Genomic DNA, 13,921 nt, shown 5'->3' on the forward strand with positions numbered 1-13,921 from the left:
TCAGTTTAAGGAGATTTTGGGCTGAGATGATGTTGTCTTCTACATATACAATCATGTCATCTGCCACTAGAGACAGTTTGACTTCCTCCTTTTCTAATTGAATACCCTTTATTTCTTTTTCTTGCCTGATTGCTCTGGCTGGAACTTCCAATACTATATTGAATAGGCATGGTGACAGAGGGCATCCTTGTCTAGTGCCAGATTTCAAAGAGAATGCTTCACATTTTGCCCATTCAGTATGATAGTAGCTGTGGGTTTGTCATAAACAGCTTTTATTATTTTGAGATACGTTCCTTCGACGCCTAGTTTATTGAGAGTTTTTAGCATAAAGGGCTGTTGAATTTTGTCGAAGGCCTTCTCTGCATCTATTAAGATAATCATGTGTTTTTTGTCTTTGATTCTGTTTATGTGGTAGATTATGTTTATAGACTTGCATATGTTGAACCAGCCTTGCATCCCTGGGATGAAGCCTACTTGATCATTATGGATAAGCTTTTTGATGTGCTGTTGCTGTCAGTTTGCCAGTATCTTATTGAAGATTTTTGAATCTATGTTCATCATGGATATTGGCCTAAAGTTTTCTTTTCTTGTTGAGTTTCTGCTGGGTTTTGGTATCAGGATAATATTGGTCTCATAAAATGGTTTGGGAAGGATTCCCTCTTTTTGGATTGTTTGGAATAGTTTCAGAATGAATGATACCAGTTCCTCTTTGTACACCTGGTACAATTCAGCTGTGAGCCCATCTGGACATGGGTTCCTTTTGGTTGGTAAGCTATTAATTGCTGCCTGAACTTCAGTCCTTGTTATTGGTCTATTCAAGGTTTCAACTTCTTCCTGATTTGGTCTTGGGAGTGTGCAAGCATCCAGGAATTTATCCATTTCTTCCAGATTTACTGATTTATGTGCATAGAGTTGTTTGTTGTAGTCTCTGATAGTAGTTTGTATTTCTGTGGAATCAATGGTCATATCCCCAAATAGACAGACTGCTAGCCAGATTAATAAAAAGGAAAAGAGAGAAGAATCAAATAGATGTAATACATTGCTCTTTTGTTTAAGAGTTGTAACATTTTCTTTTCTGTGAACTATCTGCTTATATTCTTCACCTTCTCTGTTGTGCCACCGGCTTTTTTTATAGTTGATTTGTAGAAGGCCTTTATATGTTAAAGTTAACCTCTTTTCTGATGTATTATAACATTTGTTAGCTGGAAATAGCCCTACAATAATCTAGTTCATCACTATCATGTTTCAAATTTTAAAACTGACTTGAGACTGTTAAATGACTTATAAATGTTAGAACATAGCCCAGGATTTTTTACTTCTAGTTTAATAATTTTTGCAATGTACCATGCCAGCTCTAAAACAGAAAGAACCAATACCCTGAGATTTCAAGATTTTGCCCCTCTCACTGTTTCTGTTTATCCTTACCAATCCACTTAGGGATATGGCTCCATTTCCAACTTAATATATACTTTCTGGATTCACCAGACTTCAGCCTTTGTCAGATGTCTTACACCAAAACGATTTATTGACTTTTCCCACAATTTTTATTCTTGAGTCAGTTATTTAACCTGGACTTACTGAGCTCCTGTTAAATGAAGATTACCACATTGGGCATGATAAGAAGATATAAAAGAAATGGAAAATTCATTCCCTGCCTTGCTGAACAGTCCATCTGAGAAAACAAAGCAAACACCAAATTTATTTGAAATTGAGCTCATAATTACTTGCTAATGCTCAAGACAAACAAATCAAACAAGTGATTAAATGGGTTTGTATAATCAGAAAAGGATTCCTGCAAGTTTTTACTGAAGATTTAGAAAGAAGTGATGTATATGGATTATGACAGTATCAGCGAACACATTCAGTACTGTCAAGTCCTCAGAGAGCATCACAGACATCATCTCCTTTAATATGAATGTTGGTTCTTTTTTCTTTTCTTCATTTTGTACATGAATAAACTGTAGAATAATAGACTAAATGACTTGTTCAGACAGCCTGGAAAGGGCCTAGGGCTTCTCCCTCCAGGACGTCTTGTCTCTTCACCATGCCATGCTGCTTCAGTTTAGCAAAGAAATAGACAGAAATGGGGCTGGGGTTTGAGTGGAATGAATAGGTAGTAGAGTCAGATTTGGCTTCCATTAAGAAGCCCTGTAGTAAAGTAAGAAAACTATAATTTTAGAGTCAGACTAGATTTGAATGTGTCTTACTACTTACAAATTGTGACCTTGGCAGGTTACTTATCATCTGAACCTCAATTTTCTCAAATGCAAAACAGAGTTAATATATCTACTCTTCAGAGTTATCTGACACATAGTAGGTGTCTGACAAATGGTAGCTATCTTAACAAATAGTGGGCTAGAGTGAGAAAATAGATTGCTCTTTTTTTCTTTCATGTGTTGTTGATTGACGTGGATGATGCAAAGAGAGTGAGGGACAAAAGACACACAAACCCCAAAAAGGTTTAGAGTACTAGGGAGAAGCACCAGGATTATTTCTTCAGACTCTTCTCTTCTTCCCCACTGTCCTGGCAGGAAGGTTTTTATAGGTGTGAGGAGGAGCTTGGAGAGAAGAGTTGAGAAACTCTTGCTCTCAAAAGGCCAGATTGCTCAGGATTCAGTCCTACCTTGTATAGCAAATGAGATGTGCATACAAAGTGCAGTTGTTAAAGTAAGTTCCAGACTTGACGAGAGACTGGGCTCGACATAGCCTTTGCCGCTTTCCAGCTGTATATTCCTAAATAAATAAGCTCACAGCCTTGCTCCAGAGACACCTGCAAAGATGGGCTAGTAATTCCTACCTAATGGGATTTCTGATGACCAAATTAGATAAGTCAGTGAACAAACACTTACAGGATATTCACTGTGATGGTTAATTTTATGTGTCAACTTGGAGAGTGTTTTTGGATGAGATTAACATTTAAATCAGTGAACTCTGAGGAAGCAGATTGCCCTCCAGATGTAGGTGAGTCTCATTCAATCAGCAGACTGCCATCGGCTCTGCGGGTCTCTGTCTCCTGCCACCCCCCTGGGTCTCCAGCATATTGCAGATTTTTGACTTGCCATCCTCCATAACTGTGTGAACCAATTCTTATCATACATTTCTTTCCATATGCTCAGCCCTCCATATCCATGGATTTCATATCTGTGAATTCAGTCAACCATGAATCAAAAATATTTGAAAAAAAGTATGTCTATACTGAATAATGAGACTTTTTGTCATTATTTTCTAAACAATACAGTATAACAACTATTTACAAAGCATTTCCATTGTATTAGATATTATAAGTAATGCCATATCTAGAGGTGATTTAAAGTATATGGGAGAATAAGTATACATTATATGCAAATACTATGCCATTTTATATGAGGGACTTGAATAGCTGCAGATTTTCATTTCTGAGGGAAGTTCTAGAACCAAACCCCTATGGATACTGAGGGATGACAATATGCATATATATGTATATATATACATACATACACAGTTACACAGTGGAGGCTACACGCCTGTTGGATCTGTTTGGAGGCTATACTCCTATATGGAGGCTACACTCCCATTGGTTCTGTTTCTTTGGAGAACCTTGATGAATACACTTACTATGAGCTAGGCACTGTTCTAGACCCTGGGGATGCACTGAAAGAGACAGACAGGGTCTCTCGGAATTTTTGTGGAGAGTGAGTCAAACAATAAATAAGCAAATAAGGAAATATCAGGTTGTGATATGAATAAAATAAGATGAAGTACTGATAGTGAGTGGGAGGACCTTCTTTGGATTGGGTGGGCCTGGATGAAGCATATTAAAGACAGGGAATTATAACGGTTTTTAGGAACAAGCTCAGTGTGCTTAAACTTAGAGGAAGACAATGTGCCTGGGAACGGAGTGGGTGAGAGAAAGTGTGATAGGACATGAGGGAGGTAATGTCACAAGGGCTACATCAGATAGGCCTAGCATTCTCATGGCAAAGAATTTACATTGTATTCCAAGTGCAGGGGAAACCATTGAAGGATTTGGTATCATGCTCTTTTCTCTCCTTTTCTCTCTCTCAGATAGGCAGATACTGTGTTAAGCTGTTCCTGCATTATTGTAAAGAAATATCTGAGACTGGGTAATTTGTAACAAAAAGAAGTTTAATTGGCTCATGATTCTGCAGGCTGAACAAGCATGGGGCCAGCATCTGCTCAGCTTCTGGGACGAAGCAGGAGCTTGTATGTCACGAGGTGAAAACAAGAGGAAGAGGGAGGTACCACAAACTTTCAAACAACTAGATCTTGTGAGTACTCAATCACTGTTATGAGGACAGCACCAAGCCATGAGGGATGTGCCCCACCATGATCCAGTCACCTCCCACCCGGCCCCACCTCCAGTACCAAGGATTGCATTTTAACATGAGATTTAGCTGGGAAGAATATCTAAATTATATCATTCCACGCCTGGTCCCCAAATCTTATGTCCTTCTCACATTGAGCCATAAAATCATGCCTTCCCAATGGTCCCCTGAAGTCTTAACTCATTTCAACATCAGCTCAAAAATCCTAAGTACCAAGTCCAAATCCAAAGTCCCATCTGAAGATGAGTTTCTTCCACCTATAAGCCTATAAAATCAAAACAAATTATTTACTTCCAAGATACAATGGGGTATAGGCCTTGGGTAAACTTTCCCATTCCAAATAAAATAAATTGGTTAAAAGAAAGGGCTGCACACTACATCCAAATAACTAAACCATATCCAACATAGATATCTTAAGTTGAAATGAAATTTACATAACATAAAATTAACCATTTTGAAGTAAACATTTTCAGTGACATTTAGTGCATTCATCATGTTGTGCAACTACCCCAGCAGAGCAGTGGATAAATCTTAAAGCTCCAAAATAATCTCCACTGACTCCATGTCCCATGTCTAGGACACTAGTGTGAGGAATGGTCTTCTAAGGCCTTGGGCAGCTCCATCCCTCTGTTTCCCTTAGACACAGCCTCCATGGGTTGGAGTTGAGCACCTGCAGCTTCTCCAGGTACAAGGTGCAAGCCGCTGGTAAATTTATAATTCTGGAGTCTGGAGAACAGTGGCCCTCTTCCCACAGTGCCGTTAGGCAATTCCCCAGTGGGGACATTGTGTGGGGTCTCCAACCCTGAATTTCCCTTCCACATTGCCCTAGTTGAGGTTCTCTGTGAGGGCTCCACCCATACAGCAGGCTTCCACTTGGATAACCAGTCTTACTCATATATTCTCTGAAATCTAGGTGAAGGCTGCCAAGCCTTCTTTACTCTTGCATTCTGAGTACCTACAGGCTTAACATCACATAGAAGCCACCAAGGCTTATGGCTTATGCCCTCCACAGCAGAGGCCGAGGCCGTGCTTGCGCCCCTTTGAGGCATGGCTGAAGCTAGAGTGAGCAAGATGTGGGGAGCAGTTTCCTGAGGCTGCACAGGGCAGTGGGTTCCTAGAGATTTTTTTCCTCCTAGGCCTCGGGATCTGTGATGGATGGGGCTGCCTCAAAGATCTCAGAAATGTCTTCAAGGCCTTCTTCCCATTGTCTTGGCTATCAGTCCCTGACGCATTTTTAATCATAAAAATCTCTCTAACAAGTAGTCAGTCCACAACCTGCTTGGATTCTTCCCCTATAAAAGCCTTTTCTTTCTTTGCTGTGTGGCTAGGCTGCAAATTTTACACATTGTTATGCTCTGTTTCTCTTTTAAATATTAGTTCCAACTTTAGGTCATTTCTTTGCTCCTTCATCTGAGTTAGGGTGTTAAAAGCAGCCACACCACATCTTGAATGCTTTGCTGCTTAGAGATTTCTTCCACAAGATGCCCTAAATCATTACTCTTAAGTTCAAATTTCCACAGATCCCCAGGGCATGAACACAGTACAGCTGAGTTCTTTGCTCAGCTATAACAAAGGTGACCTTTGCTCCAGTTCTCAACAAGTTCCTCATTTTCGTCTGAGACCTTGTCAGCGTAGACTTCATTATCCATATCACTATCAGCAATTTGGCCACAGCCATTTAACGAGTCTCAAAAATGTTCCAAACTTTCCCTCATCTTCCTGTCTTCTTTTGAGTTTTAACACTCTTCCAGCCTCTGCCCATTACCCAGTTCCAAAGGTGCTTCCACGTTTTCAGTTATCTTTATAGCAAGACCCCACTCCTGGTACAAATTTTCTGTGTTAGGCTGTTCTTACATTGCTATAAAGAAATATCTGTGGCCAGGCATGCTGGCTCATACCTGAAATCCCAGAACTTTGGAAGGCCAAGGCAGGTACATCACCTGAGGTCAGGAGTTCAAGACCAGCCTAGCCAATGTGGTGAAACCCCATCTCTACTAAAAATACAAAAATTAGCTGGGCATGTTGGCACATGCCCATAATCCCAGTTACTTGGGAGGCTGAGACAGGAGAATCACTTGAACCTGGGAGGTAGAGGCTGCAGTGAGCGAGATCATGCCACTGCACTCCAGCCTGGGCGACAGAGAGAGACTCCATCTCAAAAAGAAAAAAAAGAAATATCTGAGACTGGTGCAAGTCAAAATGAACTCTAAGTTAAAACAACCACTCAAACCAGAGACTGGGTAATGTATAAAGAAAAGAAGATTCATTGGCTTATAGTTTTGCTTTATAGGCAGCATGGTGCCAGTTTCTGCTCAGCTTTTGGAGAGACTTCCAGGAATAGTGACTGATGGCACAAGGCAAATTGAGAACCTGTACGTTACATGGCAAAAGTAGGAGCAAGGGGCAGGGAGGTGACGCACAGTTTTAAACAATCAAATCTCACAAGTACTCACTATTGTGAGGACAGCACCAAGGCATGAGGGATCTGCCCCCATGATCCGATTACTTCCCACCAGGCCCCACTTCCAACATTGGGGATTACATTTCAACATGTAATTTGGGCTATAGGCAGGACAAATAACCATATCAGACATAGGTATCTTAAATTGAAGTGAAATTTACATAACATAAAATTAACTGTTTTGAAATAAACATTTTCGGTGACATTTAGTGCATTCATCATGTTGTGCAGCTACCACTGATTTATATTTCAAAAACATCCTTCTGGTTGCTATGTGGAAAAGGGATGGTGGGATGGTGTGATGGTCTGAATGTCTGTGTCCCCCCAAAGTTCACATGAAAATTCTAATGCCCAATGTGATGATATTAGTTAGGATGGAGAGCCTTTGGGAGGTGATTAGGTCAGGAACCCTAATGAATGGGATTAGTGCCCTTATAAAAGACGCTCCACAGGACTGCCTTGCTCTCTTTATTTTTTATTTCTTTTTTTTTTTTTTTTAATAGAGATGAGGTGTCATCATATTACCCATGCTGGTCTGGACCTTCTGGGTTCAAGCGATCCTCCCACCTCAGCATCCCAAAGTCCTGGGATTCCAAGTGTGAACTGCCATGTTCAGCTTGCCTTGTTCTTTTACCAGGTGAGGACACAGAGAGAAGATCCTCTCTGTGAACCAGGAATGGGGCACTGTTTCTACTGGCACCTTGATCTTGGACTTCCCAGTCTTCAGAACTGTAAGAAACAAATTTCTATTTATAAGCCACCTAGAATATGGTATTTTGTTATAGTAGCCTGAGTGGACTAAGACAGTCAGGGAGCCAGGGAACAAGAGAAGAAACATGTCTGGAGGCCACTACTGTCCAGGCAAGAAATGATGGTGGCTAGGGTATTACAGAAAAGATGAAGAGAAATGGACAGGTCTTTAGAGCATATTTTTTAGGAAAAGTCGACAGGGCTTTCTGACAGATTCAATGGACCATGTAAGGAAAATGTGATACATATGAAAGCACTTTGTAAACTTCATACACTTGAAATGTTAGCATCATTATGAAGAACAGGGCTTCATGATTATTAAAGAGAAAGAGCTGGACTGGATGGTCTCTCAGGATCCCTCTGACTCCTGAAATCCTCTGATGCTTTAAAGACGGGTAAACTGCCTTTGGTACAAAGGGTAAGAATTAGTTAAAGATTTTCCTGATCCCATGCTGTGTCCAAGTGCTTTCAGAGGACAGTCCAGGGCATTATCCAATCACACACTCGGTGAGAACAGGCAAAGCCTGCCTTCAGCCAGCAGGGCTACGTCATGGCCTGGAGGCGAGCATGGGAACTGGCAGGCCTGGGCTCAGCATCCCAGACACTACACTCCTAAGAGGGAAGTGCCCTGACGCCTGGGCTCCCAGACCGCAGTGATGTCCAGTAAAAACACACTGGGTGGTGAGGCCTGGGGCCAGAGAAGGGAAAGTGCTTCCAGCAGTGCAGCCCTGTGTGGATGACTTGCTGGCAATGAGCATGCTTTAAAGGCAATAGCACAGCCCCCAGAGTCCCTAGGGATGGAGGCTGCGATCTTTCGCACAAGTGAGGCTCATACCAGACCCTGTCTGCATTCAGATCATGTTCAGGTGGCAAGAAGGACACTCTCCAAAATAAACTTTTTTCCCCTCCCTCCTTTCTTCTACTTTAAAGAGCTTGCCATTGATCAAAATCTATGTGGTTTATAATCTTTGCCACCTTCTCTAGAAAAAGTGACCTCATTTGCACATAAGACTTAGCTTTAGATAGTTAGATTTCAGCCGGGCTGGGAACACTTTTCTTAACAGTGAGTTTTTCACTAAGCAAATAAAGAAGGTGAATTAACTCTTTGAAGTCCCTGAGTAATAATACCACTGCTATTGTTAAGTTGTGAAATGGTCCTTCTTCCATCAAAAAGAACAAACAGCTGTTAGATACCACCGGAACTATGGTTTTCAAATTGTGGAACCCAGACCAACAGCACTGCCATCTCCTGGCACCTGTTAGAGATATAAATTCTAGGGCCGCATTCCTGACCTACTGAATGATAAACTTGAAGGCGGGACCCAGAATCTGTTTTTAAATGCCTCCAAAGAGGTTTTGATATGCACTCAAGTTTGAGAACCACTGTGTTAGAGAAACAGAGGAATGTAAAGCCACAGAAAGTCTGAGTAGAGGAGTTAGATATGCCCCGATCACATGATGGGTGAAGAAAATAAGGCCCAGAGAGAGAAGGTGACTTGTCCTAAAAGACACAGAGGACAGGTAACCTTTTGGTCTCTCTGGGTTCTCCCTCTCTTCCCAAAGGAAAACAGATTTTTTTTTTTAATTATATTTTTTTCCAGAAGTTTTAGCCGTTCACTTGCCCATTGACTTTTAACAATTTACCCCATGTGTTTACATAAATCTGGGCATTTAAATGCTCAAGAGACCTGAAAGTGTGGCTTAAGTTGGGTTCCCTGAAAGCAGACTTGGTGACAGACTCGCATGCAGAAGGTTTATTGGGTATGCTTCCAGAGATGCACTTACAGGGATCGGTGAGAAGAAATTGACCTTGCATATGTTATAGGGAGCGCTGGAGCTGAGACAAGCCTTCAGAATTGTCTCCTACTAAAGCCAAGGGGCCCAACCTTTGTATCTCTGCATCAGGCAGTCATTGGCTATTGAGCCAACCCTGGGAGGGGTCTTAGTCTGGAGCCAGACAGCTGTCTGCCAAGATCATTGCCTAGGAAGGGACACAGCTGTGAGCCATCAGCCTCTGCAGGCTGGTGCCTTAGTCCTGAAGTGGGAATCTGAACAGAATATGAAAGCATCCCCCACAGAAGGCATTCCAGATTTGGGGTGGTGGGGGCAGGCTCAGAAAAATTCACCTGCTGAAAGTAGAGACAGAAAACCCCAAGACACAATATCAAAAGAATCAGATCCTAAGAGAAGATGTGTTGCTGATAAGACTAGACTATTTATCATCTCTGCTGAATGCTCCAAAGTCTAGTAAAGAGGACCATGGTGTGTGCCAGAGCTTTCCAACAGATGTGTCAGGGCCAACTGATGAACAACAATGAGTCACAGATGTGTGGGGATCTTCCTGTAGCTCTCAGGGTGGCAGAACAGGACCTGGGATGGCTAGAGTCCTTCTGTCAATTCATTCAAATATTGTTGCATGAGTGCATTATTTACAAAAAATTAGAAAGTACTGGCTTATAAAAGAAGTTGTCATGTACCCAGTTGTGCTCTATTATACTGGAGGCCTGCTGGCATCACAGATGGTCTGCATGAATACTCAGTAAACTGGCGGGTGTCCTCAAGCACTGTGCCAGCATGAGAACCCTCAAATTCTGAGAACCAGTACTTTTGATTCAGAAACGTCTCCAGAGTGCAGAAGGGCAGTGAATCCTGTTACTCTAGAATGATGAAATAGCCTTAAAAACAAGAACACCCTTGAAATTTTGCTTTGCATTTGTCTACATTAAGAATATCTTTTTTTATATTTCAGCATCCCAAGTAAGATTATTTATCCTCAGGAGCACTCTCAGAAAAGGTTGGGCACTTATGATCCTACTTGATACCCTCATTGATTGGTTTGCATCCATTTGTCAATCAGGCTCTTATTGAGAGAATCAGCTCACCATAGCCTGCTTATATCTGAGGAACTTATGGAATTCAGTTCCCAACTCAGCAAACCTGAGGGCCGATTCCTGGATCATGATGACCTCAGGCAATTTCCTTTCCGGGCATCATCATTTAATGAATTCTCTAAAGGAAATATCTCACACAGAAAGGACTAGCCATGAGGAGACCACTGTTTTGCCACTGGGCACCTGAAAACTCCATTTGTCCAGATCTAACCAGGATGAAAAGGAGTTTGATGTCAGATATCTGGTCAGTGAGGCTTATGCTGGCCCCCTGTGGGAATAGCTGAGTCCTTGTGGCACAAGCACTTAGGTAGCATGCTCTGCAATCTCTGGTCCTGGGGACAGACTAAGGGAAATGCTGAAAACATACTCAGAGGGTCAGTTGACATGGGAAAAATAACTGCCCTAAGGTTGCAGGGGACAAAGGCTACTTCCCACAGAGCCTGCCAGTGAGCCGAGATCATGCTACTGCACTCCACCCTGGGTGACAGTGAGCCAAGATCATGCTACTGCACTCCAGCCTGGGTGACGGAGAGAGACTCCATCTCAGAAAAGGTTTGGAACCTGCCAGGGCAACAGGCCAGGTACTTCAAGCCTGCTCGCAAGACCATGTGGGAAGACTGGATGGAGCTGGGATTGTGTTCCTCTACCCCATCTTCCCATTCTGTCTCTCATCTTTTTGTAGGGAAGAAACACTAGGTTTTCCCTGTGTGGTTGTGAGCTTTGACCCAAACTCTTGAGCTACCTGGCCCCAAAGCTGCCCCAGGATTAGATCTTAGGTGGATTTCAAACTGGTTTTGTCTTCCCACTGGTATGTGGGAAACATGGTCCCCTTGATTCCCTCTTTGAGGAGAAAACGGAGAGGCAGTAGCGGCCTGAATACCTAGCCCCTCCACCAGGTTCCCACTTAGTGGCAGGAGAACTTCCCTTGTACCTTACATGCATACAACAGATTCATTCTGTAACACTAGAGGAAGGTGTGCTGGCCTTCTCTCATGTGCTACCATGGGGTTTTCTTTGACAGAGCAGCTCTGGGAAGGTCTGACAAATGTTTTACCTGCCCTGCTGGACCAAGGCCACTGAACTGAGGGCAAAAGAAGCAGAAAGAGAACAGAGCCAAATCTAATTACTGAAATTTAGCCTGAGTGTCTGTCTCCAAAAAGGGATTCTGCTGGGACTGTTCAGCCAACTTCAGAGAGAGAGGTGTTGTCTCTGTTTGGTGTCAGCCCGAGCCTACTCCCTGGTGCCTTGGAGCAGCCAACCAAACTCTGGCATCTGCTTCTCACTGTGCTGTTATACTTTGCCGGTCGGCTCCACCCTAGTCCTGTTGGGAGACAGAGCAGCCACTGCCAAAGACTTCGTCTTTCTTAACCACAGTCCCCATAGCATCCAAGGGCCTCTGGCACTTAGGTCCCACCAAATCCCTGGCCTCCCTGGGACAATGCCAGAGGAATGCTACCACTGGCTTTGACACTGATATCAACACAAGTTGTTGCTCTCAGTTAAGGTAAAACTAGCTTCTATAACAATCTTCCAACTCTCAGTGGCATAAACAGAGTAGATATGTTTCTTGCTCCTGTTAATCCCAGTCAGGTACTCAATGGGTGGTCTCTTGTGTGATAATTTGTGGACCATATGCTCAACCTCCTCTTGCTTGGGGGCTTAGCTGTTTTCTTGAGTCTCAGAGTCCTTTGCCTTTTAGCTGGAAGACAAGAAGAGAGAAGGTAGAGGAGACATACCCACTTCTTAATCACTTTTTTTAACATTTATTTTACTTTAGGTTCTGGGGTACATGTGTAGGTCATGTAGGGTTGTTGCAGAGGTACATACTATATCCTGCATTTCTCACGTTATTCCTCCCCACCCTTCCCACCCCCTGCTGTCCCTCGCCTAGCCCCCTCCAACTGCCCCCAGTGTGTGATGCTCCTCTCCCTGAGTCCACGTGTTCTCATTGTTCAACACCCACCTATGAGTGAGAACCTGCGGTGTCTGGTTTTCTCTTCTTGTGTCAGTTTGCTGAGAATGATGGTTTCCAGATTCATCCAAGTCCCTACAAAGGACACGAACTCATCGTTTTTTATGGCTGCATAGTATTCCATGGTGTATATGTACCACATTTTCTTTGTCCAGTCTATCATTGATGGGCATTTGGGTTGGTTCCAGGTCTTTGCTATTGTACACAGGGCTGCAATAAACATACATGTGCATGTGTCTTTATAGTAGAACGATTTATAGTTCTTTGGTTATATACCCAGTAATGGGATTGCTGGGTCAAATGGAATTTCTATTTCTAGATCTTTGAGAAATTGCCACACTGTCTTCCACAATGGTTGAACTAATTTACACTCCCACCAACTGTGTCAGAGTGTTCCTATTTCTCCACATCCTCTCCAGCATCTATTGTTTCCAGATTTTTTAATGATCGCCATTCTAACTGGCATGAGATGGTATCTCAATATGGTTTTGATTTGCATTTCTCTAATGACCAGTAATGATGAGCATTTTTTCATATGTTTTTTTGGCCTCATATATGTCTTCTTTTAAAAAGTGTCTGTTCATATCCTTCGCCCACTTTTGAATGGGGTTTTTTTTTTCTTGTATATCTGTTTTAGTTCTTTGTAGATTCTGGATATTAGCCCTTTGTCAGATGGGTAGACCGCAAAATTTTTTTCCCATTCTGTTGATTGCCAGTTCACTCTAATGATGGTTTCTTTTGCTGTGCAGAAGCTCTGAATTTTAATTAGATCCCAATTGTCTATTTTGGCTTTTGTTGCCATTGCTTTTGGTGTTTTAGTCATGAAATCCTTGCCTATGCCTATGTCCTGAATGGTTTTGCCTATGTTTTCTTCTAGTGTTTTTATGTTGTTAGGTTTTATGTTTAAGTCTTTAATCCATCTGGAGTTAATTTTAGTGTAAGGTGACAGGAAGGGGTCCAGTTTCTGCTTTCTGCACATTGCTAGCCAGTTTTCCCAACACCACTTGAAACTTTTATATGGAAGTGACACTCATCATTTCTGCTTACCTCCCTGTGATGGGGACTGGTCTACTTAGTCCATGTGGCTCCACCCAGACACAGGGTAGAGTGTAGCTCCTGGCCAGAGTGCCCTCTGCAAGAGCTTCTCATTATGAGAATGGAGCACAGACCTCAGAGCACAGAGAAGTCATGCCTGGCTGTGGCGAACAAAAGAAACTGAGGGAATGGGATACGTTACTGGGTGTGAGAAAAGACCTGGAATGATGGGGAAGCTAGAGTTACAAAAGTTCCAAGAGAAGAGAGAAGGATGAGGAGAGCCACTCAAGTTGGAGTTCAGAACTCCACTCAAGTGGAATTCTGTGGTAAGAAAGAGAAAAGGTTTGCAGCTGCTGTAAGATGTGAGACTTCAGAAAGGGACTGTGTATGAATATTGCTAAGTGTTGTATGGTATCGTTTCTCCCCTGTCAAGCTTCAGTGAAGGTTTTGGGGTATGGAGGGACAGAGGCCAACCTAGGGTTCTTGA

The sequence above is a fragment of the Cebus imitator genome, unplaced genomic scaffold, assembly GCF_001604975.1.
Source record: "Cebus imitator isolate Cc_AM_T3 unplaced genomic scaffold, Cebus_imitator-1.0 Scaffold32, whole genome shotgun sequence".
In the NCBI taxonomy this organism is placed as follows: domain Eukaryota; kingdom Metazoa; phylum Chordata; class Mammalia; order Primates; family Cebidae; genus Cebus; species Cebus imitator.